This window comes from Mustela nivalis, assembly GCF_964662115.1.
Source record: "Mustela nivalis genome assembly, chromosome: 12".
In the NCBI taxonomy this organism is placed as follows: Eukaryota; Metazoa; Chordata; class Mammalia; order Carnivora; family Mustelidae; genus Mustela; species Mustela nivalis.
This window is the reverse complement of record NC_139031.1, coordinates 80,330,107-80,341,795: the sequence shown is the minus strand read 5'-3', so window position 1 is coordinate 80,341,795 and position 11,689 is coordinate 80,330,107.

Here is an 11,689-nt window from a genome sequence, read left to right as displayed (position 1 = left end):
GAATGGATAAAGAAGATGTGAGATATATATATATATGCAATGGAATACTATGCAGCCATCAAAAGAAATGAAATCTTGCCATTTGCGACGACATGGATGGAACTAGAGGGTATCATGCTTAGTGAAATAAGTCAATCGGAGAAAGACAACTATCATATAATCTCCCTGATATGAGGAAGTGGAGATGCAACATGGGGGGTTAAGGGGGTAGGAGAAGAATCAATGAAACAAGATGGGATTGGGAGGGAGACAAACCATAAGTGACTCTTCATCTCACAAAACAAACTGAGGGTTGCTGGGGGGAGGGAGGTTAGGAGAGGGGGGTGGGGTTATGGACATTGGGGAGGGTATGTGCTATGGTGAGTGCTGTGAAGTGTATAAACCTGGCGATTCACAGAACTGTACCCCTGGGGATAAAAATATATTATATGTTCATAAAAAATTAAATAAAAAAAGAATGTAAAATTTTAAGGATGCATAATATACCTTTAGAAAAATCACTGCAACATTAGGCTTTCTGCTCCGCAGGGAGCCTGCTTCCTCCTCTCTCTGCCTGTGTGCCTACTTGTGATCTCTCTGTCAAATAAATAAAATATTAAAAAAAAAGAAAAACAACTACAAAATACAAAATAATATGCATAAAGCCAATATATGGAAACTAACCAAATAATCGGAATAACTTATGAAAGAAAAAGGAAAAAAGAGCAACACGAAAATGAGAGAGATGAAAAGGAATCAAGTAGTGAAATTTCAGAACAAAATCCAACTATATTAGCATTACATTAAATATTAATTGAAAAACACTCCATATATATGGCACATAACATCTGAAAAGATTAAAAAGTAAACATAAACAAACACAAACAAATTTGGATATGGTATCTAAAAGAGACTCATTTTCAATATAAAAACATAGGTAAATTGAAAATAAAGAGATGGAAAAAGATATAATTCTGAGTAAATATAATAAAATCAGAAAAAAAATATTCCTCAAGAAAAAAGGAACTACTGGAGATAAAGAGGTTTATTTTGTGATGATAAATACTTTCATTAATAAAAGAAAACACAAAAATCACAAGATCATATCGATAGGTGCAAAAAAATTTTTTGATAAAATTCAACATCTATTCACAATGAAACTGTTCAGTAAAGTAAAGTAGAAATAAAAAAATAAGGTAGAATGTGTCTATAAAAACTTACAACTAATATCAAATTTCATAGTAAAATATTTAATGTTTTCCATATAAGATCAGAAAGAAGGCATAGATGCCTACTTCCACCACTTTAAGATTGTAGTAGAGGATGTAACAATTGAAATAGAGCATGAAAAAGAAATAAAAGACAATAGACTAGGAAAATAGAAATAAAGTTGTATCTATTTGCTGATGGCACAATTGTTTCTATAGAAAATCCTAAGAAATATACAAAAGAATAAATAGAATTAAACAAATTGAGAAGATTGGAGTATGCTAGATTAAGATATACAAATCAATTGGATTTTATATACTGGCCATCAATAACTGAAACATGATTTTTTAAATTCATATTATCAAAATACCACATTGAGTTGTTACCTAAATATATTTTAAATATATTTTAATAAAATATGTGTAAGAACTCTACATTGACTGCTATAAAACTGGATAATTAATTAAATAAATAATTAAATAAGACTTAAGTAAGTGTAGATATATAGGAAGATACAATATGTTAACTATTGTTAAAGTTTTTAATATATATAATGTGTGTGTGTGTGTGTGTGTGTGTGTAAATCATGACAATACCAATCAAATCCTAAAGGAAATGACAAGCTAATTTGAAAATTAATATGGAAATACAAATGACCTAGAATAGCCAAAACAATTTTTTCAAAGAACAAATTTGGAAGAGCTATACTACATGATTTAAAGATCCACTACAAAGCTCTAGTAATCAAAACAATGTTATATAGTTGAAAGAATAGACATAGGTCAATTAAAATGGGGAGTACAGAAATTGACCAAACTGCATATAATCACGTTTTCAAGACCATTTGTTGAGAAGAAAAGACTTCCTTAACAAATAGTGCTGGAACAATTAGATATATCTATGGAATAAAAAGGAACATCAATATTTACCCCAAAGTTAACTTGATATGGAACATAGTCCTATACACAAAAATAAAAACCATAACTACTAAACAAAACAGTAGATTATTTGTGTTAACTGGAGGTAGGCAAGGATTTAGATAGACACTAAGAAACAGAAACAAAAATAATCTTTTGGCTTTCAACAAAATTCCTTTTTTGTTCCCCAAAACATACTATTTAAAAAATGAAAAGGCAAGCTGCAGATGGGGAGAAAATACATTACATGTGTCTGAGAAAGGATTTATATGAAGAACATATTCTTATATGTTCTTCATATAAGAAGAACAGACCCAATAACAGAAGACAAATAAAAACTATACAACTTTAAAACCTAATCTAATTAAAAACTATTTAAAATAATCGAACACACACATCACACAAAATATATATACATGGCAAATAAACATGTGAAAATACATCAACTACATTATTTAATTACAATTAAACAAATTACAATTATATTTTAAAGAAATTATAATTAAAGCAAAAAAGTTAGCACAACATGTCCATTTGAAGAGTTAACAGTAAAGGCTGGAAAATTCATGTGTTTTGTGAGAATATGGAGCCATTTTAACTCTCATGCACTGCTGCTGGGGATATAAAGTTGTAATATTACATTGGAAAATAGGCAGTTTCTTTAAAAAAAAAACACAAAAAAAACACATTATATACTTACCAAATAACTCACTATTTTACTCCAGTTACTTACTTGAGAGAATTGATAATATATAGCCACACAAAGGACTTACATGGAAATAATCATAGCAGTTTTATGCAAAATAACCAAAACTTCAAATAACGCCACAGTCCATCATTGGATGTATGGATAAGTAAAATGTGATTTATCTTTATAATTGAATAGTGTTCAACAATAAAAGTGAATGAGCTGCTGACATATACAATAGTGTGCATGAATCTGTAAGTCATTGTGCTGAGATAAGCCTGTTACAAAAGTATTCATGCAATTTGATTCTACTTATAAATACCTATAAAATGTGAACTGACCTATGGTAACCAAAATCATCTGATTCCCTGGGGCAGGGTGCAGACTGAGGGATGGACTCTAAAGGGGCTCACAGAATCTTTCCCGAGTGGTGCAAATATGTATCCTGATTTAAACAGTGGTTTTGCAATGTATATTTCTATCACAATTAGTTGAATTATATATGTTAGGTGGGTGCAGTTTCTTATATGAAAATATACCTGAATATGGCTGATAAAATTGTGAAAATTCCATATCAAGTTTGTTGGTAAACAAAACATAAAGCAGTCCTGTCAACAAAACTAATTTATGCCATATTTTAACTTTTTAGAGAAGTGTCTACTAATAACTATCAGAATAATCTTCTTACAGAAAAATCATTTTTTCTTGTATATAACTGATAGATACATCTATATCTATAGATCGATAGATATAGATATATCTATTGATCGATAGATCTATATAGGTATAGATATATCTATCTCAGTTATACATTACTTTGTAATGTCCAAAATCAGTTAACATTATATTTTTGGCTTTTTCCTCCTTTTGTGGCATGCTAACTTTACTAACTCTAAAATCAATTAAGAAAATATAAGACTAATTCTCCAGAGAAGTCAGAAAATTAAGGGTAAAACAGTTAAACCGAAAGTAGTATAATTTATAATGTGTCTCTTTCATTGCACTAAAAGGTATTTTTTTAAATTATTTTTATTTTTTTAGTTTTTATTAACATATAATGTATTATTTGCCCAGGGGTATAGGTCTATGAATCATCAGGCTTATACATTTCATAGCATTCACCATAGCACATACCCTCCCCAATGTCCATAAACCAATTGCCCTATCGCTACCCTGCACTCCCCAGCAAGCCTCAGTTTGTTTTGTGAGATTAAGAGTCTCTTATGGTTTATCTCCCTCCTGATCCCAACTTGTTTCATTTTTTCCTTCCCTACCCCCCACAATCCCCCACCCTGCCTCTCAAATTCCTCATATCAGAGAGATCATATGATAATTGTCTTCCTCTAATTGACTTATTTCACTCAGAATAATACCCTCTAGTTCTATCCATGTCATTACAAATGGCAAGACTTCATTTCTTTTGATGGCTGCATAGTATTCCAGTGTGTGTGTGTGTGTGTGTGTGTGTGTGTGTGTGTGTACATATACATATATATATGTATATGTGTGTACATATACATATATATATATATGTATATGCACACCACTTTTTCTCTATCCATTCATCTGTTGATGGACATCTAAGTTCTTTCCATAGTTTGGCGATTGTGGACATTGCTGCTATAAACGTTTGGGTGTACGTGATCAGATCACTACATTTGTATCTTTAAGGTAAATACCTAGTAATGCGATTGCTGGGTCACAGGGTAGCACTATTTTCAACTTTTTGAGGAATCTCCATGCTGTTTTCCATAGTGGCTGTACCAGCTTGCATTCCCATAAAAGGTGTTTTAAATTTCTGTAAATATATCTACCTTTGTGTACATAATGCTAATGGATATAATTTTATGTTTAATGATTTTCAGGTATTTATTTTTATGTACTTATATTGTATCTTAACTTCAATACATATTAAAATCTGAAAAAAATTTCATCATCCTTAACTGAAACATAGAAATATTAATGTTGTCAATCACAGAAAAAAAAGGTGAATGATGCAAATCCAGCCTTCATCTTTTGTCTCCTTATCCAAGAAACCATTTCTTAGGCTGTACCTTAAAAGTAAAATCATGCTAGTGCCATATTCCCATTTCAAACCATGAGTTTTCATTTTCTATTGAAAGTTAGAAGCATGTTTCCTTTACTTTGATACAGTAAGTCTTTTAACTTCTTAGTAGAAAGAGGTTTTATAAAATTGAATTTAAAAAGAAAAATATATATGTAAATACACTGTTGGGTTAGTTGAAAGAGCCATATACCCATAGTCTGCTGACCCGGGTTCAAACCCTGGTTCTATTACTGCATTTCTGTGGAATGAAAACAATCCCTTTCTCATAGTGTGGCTCTCAGGAACATAGAACCTAGAAGATCTTATAATCTGCATGTTGAAGTCTGCTTGATTTTTTGAGCCGATGTACATAGATTTAAAACTTGTTTTCTCAGTGCAGTATTAGTACAATTTAGGGCAAGGTGCCTTGTCTCTCTATTGGTTTTATTCACTAATAAAATAGGACTAATAGTATCTACTCATGGTGTTGATGTGAGATTTAGAGATGCATAATTAGATACATAAGCATAATGGTGAGAACATAAGATTTATCAATTTTTATAGCTTTTATAAGTGGTGTCAATTAAAATAGTGATAATTGGGAGACTCTCATTCACTTTTCCCAAATCAAATTTAAATGGCCATGAAAACAGGCAGAAAAGACAATTATAGATAGCACAACAAATTAATAAAGAGCCATGTTACAAATGAGGCAGATACTGCTCCAAAGAAAATTGTCCCATCTACCACTTCTACCATGGTCTGTGAATACTGTTTGTAACTGCTTGTCATTTTCTCTCTTTCTCCCATGAATTAACATTTCTACAAACAAATCTATTTGTATTTTTTCACTATATCTCCAACCCCACTATCAATATACAAAAGCCCAGGGAACAGAGGGAAAGAGCTACAGTACACGGAACATTTGCTGAAAGACAGCTTGAATGGATTTCACTTAAAGTATTTACTCCACATTTTTGCTGGTCAGTTTCTTAGGTCCAAAGCTTTGGGAAGGAGCATGGATCTGCAGAGTGGCTCTCAGTACCACTGATTAGCAAAACCTCTACTTCAATTTCTGCAACCTACAGTAAGTTGAGCTAGTACAATTTAGCAGGATTTCTGTAGAATTTTCTCCTGACCTCACTGCTTACTATTCCTTTAAAGAAAATGAGGCAGCCTTGGAAATTCTGAGGAAATGTGTGTATTTTTCCTTCTTTAATAGGTAGGTATAATGTTTTATTTCTTGAGCTAGATGCTGGTTACATGGGTAGGCTTTGTTTGTTAAAATTCATTGTTAACATTGTTCATTGTTTGTTTAAATATTATAATAATTAATAATTATTATTAATAAGTAAGATAAGTAATAAAATAATATTTCTCTACATTTCATGATGTAGAAATTATATGAATTTCTCTGAGTAAGAAAGAGGGAAATAAATTGTGAAAAATAAGAATGATTACCCCTCCCCCAAATTATTTGAGTTTGTATCATATAGAATATTTATTTTTACATAAAGGAGTTTGGAATATGGTCTATAGACTGTACTCCAGCTTGAGGATTCTTGGATTCTTGATTCACAGTAGCAATTAGAAAACCCTGCTAAGATTTATCACAAATATACCTGTTGAACTTCATTTAACATAGCCTTACAAAATGTATGTATTCTCTGGAACCCTGATTCTTCTCCATATTAATATGTGATACAGAAGAGTAAAAAATTCTGTGGTCAAATGAGTTTGAATATTAATCAATTAAATAAAATTTAATAGTTTTCTTTACTATAGTATTTCCTAAACCGAAATTTACTATCTTTTCTAGATTTACTTCAGTTAATATTGAACACAATATTAACTCTTTCAGAGTCATATTATTTTCTCTGCCCACTATCTGAAATGAACTGGAAAAATCACATTACAAAGTGAAGTTCAACTACTAAGGAAGCTATACCTTTGGGACTGATCATTTCCCACACTTCCAGAGTTTCACTGCCGACATTTGTAGCCCCTTTGAATAATGCAGCAGAATTTTTTAGGATGAAGGTTTCTTGGGAGACATTATTTTTATAGCATATCACCCTTTGCATGAGACAGCTCTACAAATGGCATTTTCAGCATCTCTAGCATTCACCTATTCTCAAAGGAGAATCATACATCTAGTAGTTTCTGCTTTCTACAAATCCATACCACAGCAATAGGGTCAGAATAGAACACAGCAAAAATAAAAAAAATGTTTTGCTTGGTGAACTCAGTCATTGCACAAAGAGCTGTGATGAAATAATCTAAAGTTAAGGACTGGTATCTGAAAAACTACAGAGATTTTCCTAAAAGTGGCCTACCAATGCAGATACCTGAAAATGACCAGTTTATGGGAACTAGCATAGCATACATAAATATGTAACAGAGACAAGGAAAAAGGTTGCTTAAAACTAGAATGAGATCAGAGACACTTAAGATTGTCATTCCATATTAGGGGTGTGCTTTTATGTGTTGATATGTTATTAAATATAATAATAATAGTTTCAATATTGCAGCATTACTATGATTTTAGTAATGTTATATTTGGGGGGAATAGCAGCAATAGAAACAAGCTAAGTGATATGCTACAACTTTTAAAGTATCTTGTTTTATAGTTTTGAATTTGAAACTTTAAATGTTTTACATGAATTATAAAATAAAATATTAAAAAATATCCCCATGTCAGGGAGATGGAGAGGAGAAGGGAGTTGAGGGGAATTGGAAGGGGAGGAGGACCATGAGAGACTATGGACTCTGAAAAACAACCTGAGGGTTTTGAAGCGGTGGAAGGTAGGGGAGCCACGTGGTGGGTATTAGAGAAGGCATGGATTGCATGGAGCACTGGGTGTGGTGCAAAAATAATGAATACTGTTACGCTGAAAAGAAATTTAAAAAAAAATCCCCATTTCCCCACATCGATTTGGATACATAACCACTCAGATAATAATTATTTAACATGATTTAAAGACATGGTATTTTAACTAACAATTACTGGGATATGCTTTAAGGATTAAAAATATCATCAAAAACATTTGAAACTGAATTAAATAGTCATTGACAGTAAAAATATTGGTATTAAGTGAATATATATTAAACAACATAGGTAATATACAAAGCAAGGATATAATCAGTATTTTTAGAATAAAAGAAAATCACATAAAATAGAGAAATCGAGTAAAATTCAAGTAATATTTCTTTTCATTTACAAATGTCAGCATACACTTATTATTAATCTTTTTTTTTTTTTTAAAGTGCTTTTTCCAAGCTCTGTTCATCGAGAGGGCATAAAGGCAATGACAACACGGAAGCAGCTCTTTTACATGTTGCTACTCACTAAAAGAAACAAGGATACTTTGAAAAATTACTAAGTTTTCAGATCTGGGAGAAGGATAAACACATTTTTATTATTAATTAATTTATTTATAATTATTTCTAAGAAATTATAATTTATTATATATGTTATATATAAACATATACATATATGGTATAAGAAATAAATACACATATATATATTTCTTACAAGATGAACATGATGTAGATTGTCCAAGAAAGTAAGGAATCTATCCAAGACTAGTGAGATCACCTTAAAAGGATTCAGTAGTGGCTCCCCTACCTTCCACCGCTTCCACATACCTGATTGATGTTCTCTTCCTAAATGACCAATTAGGCTAGTAAGGATAGAGCTGTTGATCAATTACAGTACTTTTTAATGAAAAGATACCTTTTAATGAAAAGAATAGAAACCTATCCTTAGAATTTTGTTGGTGCAAGGTGTTTTCCATATCTATGCATACCTATTTAACGATGGTTAATAGTAAAATTGTAACTTAATATTGGGGGAATTTGCGTGTTTTCTAAAAACAAAGTATCTTTTTGCTAGTTATATTTAGTTTTTTTTTTTTTTAAGATTTTATTTATTTATTTGTCAGAGAGAGAGCGTGAGTGAAAGAGAGTACAGGCAGACAGAGTGGAAGGCAGAGTCAGAGGGAGAAGCAGGCTCCCTGCGGAGCAAGGAGCCCAATGTGGGACTCGATCCCAGGATGCTGGGATTATGACCTGAGCCGAAGGCAGCTGCTTAACCAACTGAGCCACCCAGGCGTCCCATTAGTTATATTTAGTTTTAATGTCTTTTTAGATTAGCAATAGTTTCTTAATTTTTTAAATTAAATTAAATTAAATTTTAATTTTAATGTCTCTTTAAAAAACAAAATCAAGGGCCACCTGGGTAGTTCAGTTGGCTAGGCGTCTGCCTCAGGTCATCATGATCCCGGATGCTGGGATGGAGCCCTGCATGTGGATTCCTGCTCCAAGGGGAGCCTACTTCTCCCACTCCCTTTGCCCCTTCCCTGACCCCTGACTTGTGCTCTCTCTTCTTCTCTCTCTCTCAAGTATATAAACAAAATTAAAAAACAAAAAACAAAATCAATGGGCTTCTTAAGACAAGTCAAAGCACTTAAGTATTCTCTACTTTATCCATCCCTGGGAGTTCACCTGACATGGGTGTTGATCCGTTAAGGCTTCAGCTCACTTGGCATATTACATTAATTTGGGGAATCACTTTAGATGATAGGAAATGCATCAAAATAGAAAAAATATATATATCATTTCAGGTAGCTTCGAAATTCTTATCTCCTCACTTTATGCTGTTTCTGAAATGACCTTCTGTCTCCTTTCCATCCATTTTAATCTTACTATTCCTCTATGCCTGTCCAATGTCAGTTTCTCTGTGAAACATTACTGCACTCTACAAAACTTATATTGGCCTAATTGGTTGTTCCGTGCATTCGGCACACATATAGCCATCCATGTGTTTATTCTATTTTTCTGTTATAATTTTTAAAATGTATGTGGTATATTATATTTTACAATATCCTTCTATTTAATTTAATTCTCCTTTCTTATTTTCTATGCTTTTGGTTCATTTCTAAAAGGTACTATGCCTTGTATTAAATTTTATAGCCGTAATTTCTAGTATATCTTTTTTTAAAACATTTTATTCATTCATTCAGTTATTTATTTATTTGTCAGAGAGCAAGAGAGACAGAAAGAGCACAAGCAGGGGGAATGGCAGACAGAGGGAGAAGCAGGCTCCCTACTGAGCAAGGAACCTAGATCCCAGGACCTTGGATCATGACCAGAGCCGAAGGCAGATGCTTAACTGACTGAGCCACCCAGACATCCCTCTATCATATCCCATTCATGTTAGGAAGCAAATGGTTTTGATAAGCAAATTAAGGTAATATGATAGTTTTTTTTTCTAAGACTAAGATCTAGAGTAAAAGCAATAGATATTAAAAGTTTTCTGTCATAACTAATTTGAGATGATGTAAGACCACAGAAAGAAAATGTTACTTGAGACACTTTTAGAGAATGAGACAAGATAAAGAAATAAGAGAATTGAATGTATCAGATGTTCTCTTTGTAACAGGAATTGTATTGAAAAATTTTTATATTGACTCCATGTGTGTGTATGTATGTGTGTCTACCTCATAAGAGCCTGATATGTGGTCAATATTCCTTTTTACTGATAAGAACAGATACTACACTACACTTGATCTTAGCCAAAAGGCTGAGAAGCGATAGTACTCCTTTTTTTTTTTCTTTTTAAATATTTTATTTATTTGACAGACAGAGATCACAAGTAAGCAGAGAGGCAGGCAGAGAGAGAGAGGGAGGGGGAAGCAGGCTCCCTGCTGAGCAGAGAGCCCAACGTGGAGCTCGATCCCAGGACCCTGGGATCATGACCTGAGCCGAAGGCAGAGGCTTTAACCCACTGAGCCACCCAGGCGCCCCGATAGTATTCCTTTTTATACCCCATAGAATTGTAGACAGTGAGTCTCAAAATATTTAAAGTGGAAGAGCTGAAATTTTAGCTAAGGTTGTTTTAATTAAGTCATGCGTTCTTTTTTACTCTACCATACCTCCAACATTTTGTCCAGGAAGTACTCAAGATTCTAAAGAAAGCATTTTCCTATGTCAGAAAATTGAACATGGAGCACATCACTGCAAAAAGTTTTGCATAAAAAATGCTCATCTTCTGGCAGGTAAATGCTTGATTAACTTGCAGAGAAGAGTTCTTTAAACTTAAAATCATCTACACATTAAAATTTGGAAATTTGTGAGGGAAAAATATGGCTTTGGCAAACGAAATCCTAAGCTTATAACCAAATTTAGGAACTATTAATATTGAAATGTATTTTGTCTTTTTTTTTTAAAGATTTCATTTATTTATTTGGCCAGGGAAAGAAAGAATGATTCAGGGAGAGCACAAGAGCAGGGGGAGGAAGAAGTAGACCTTCCTCTGAGCAGGGAGCCAGACGCAGGGGTGATCCCAGGATGCTGGGATCATGACTTGAGCCCAAAGCAGATGCTTAACTGGCTGACTGAGCCACCCAGGCATCCCCTTGAAGTGTATTTTGAAAGGCCTAGAAAAATACAGAAACTTGGATAAAGAAAATTAAGAGAGAAACCAAAAGATGCTCTTTGATAATTTAGATATCTGGACTTAATGAAATATATCTAATTTTGAACAATCCTAAATCAACATATTGACATGAGAGAATGCAACTAAATCCAATATTTTATTTCCTGAAACCACAGAAAGAGTTGGATTTGCTAGTCAGTTGCTTTTGAGTGTTATTTTCATTTGTTTTGAAACTGTATTCTGTAAGATCAGTTGTGCCTTTAGGGTAACATCTGACTGCATGAGATAGCTAATTTACAGATAATCATTTAATCACACATCCTTTCCTAGATATCTGACAAGCATCTTTTATATTACCTGGCCTTCAACAAGGCCCTGGATGCATATTTTAAACAAAAAAGATATCTTAC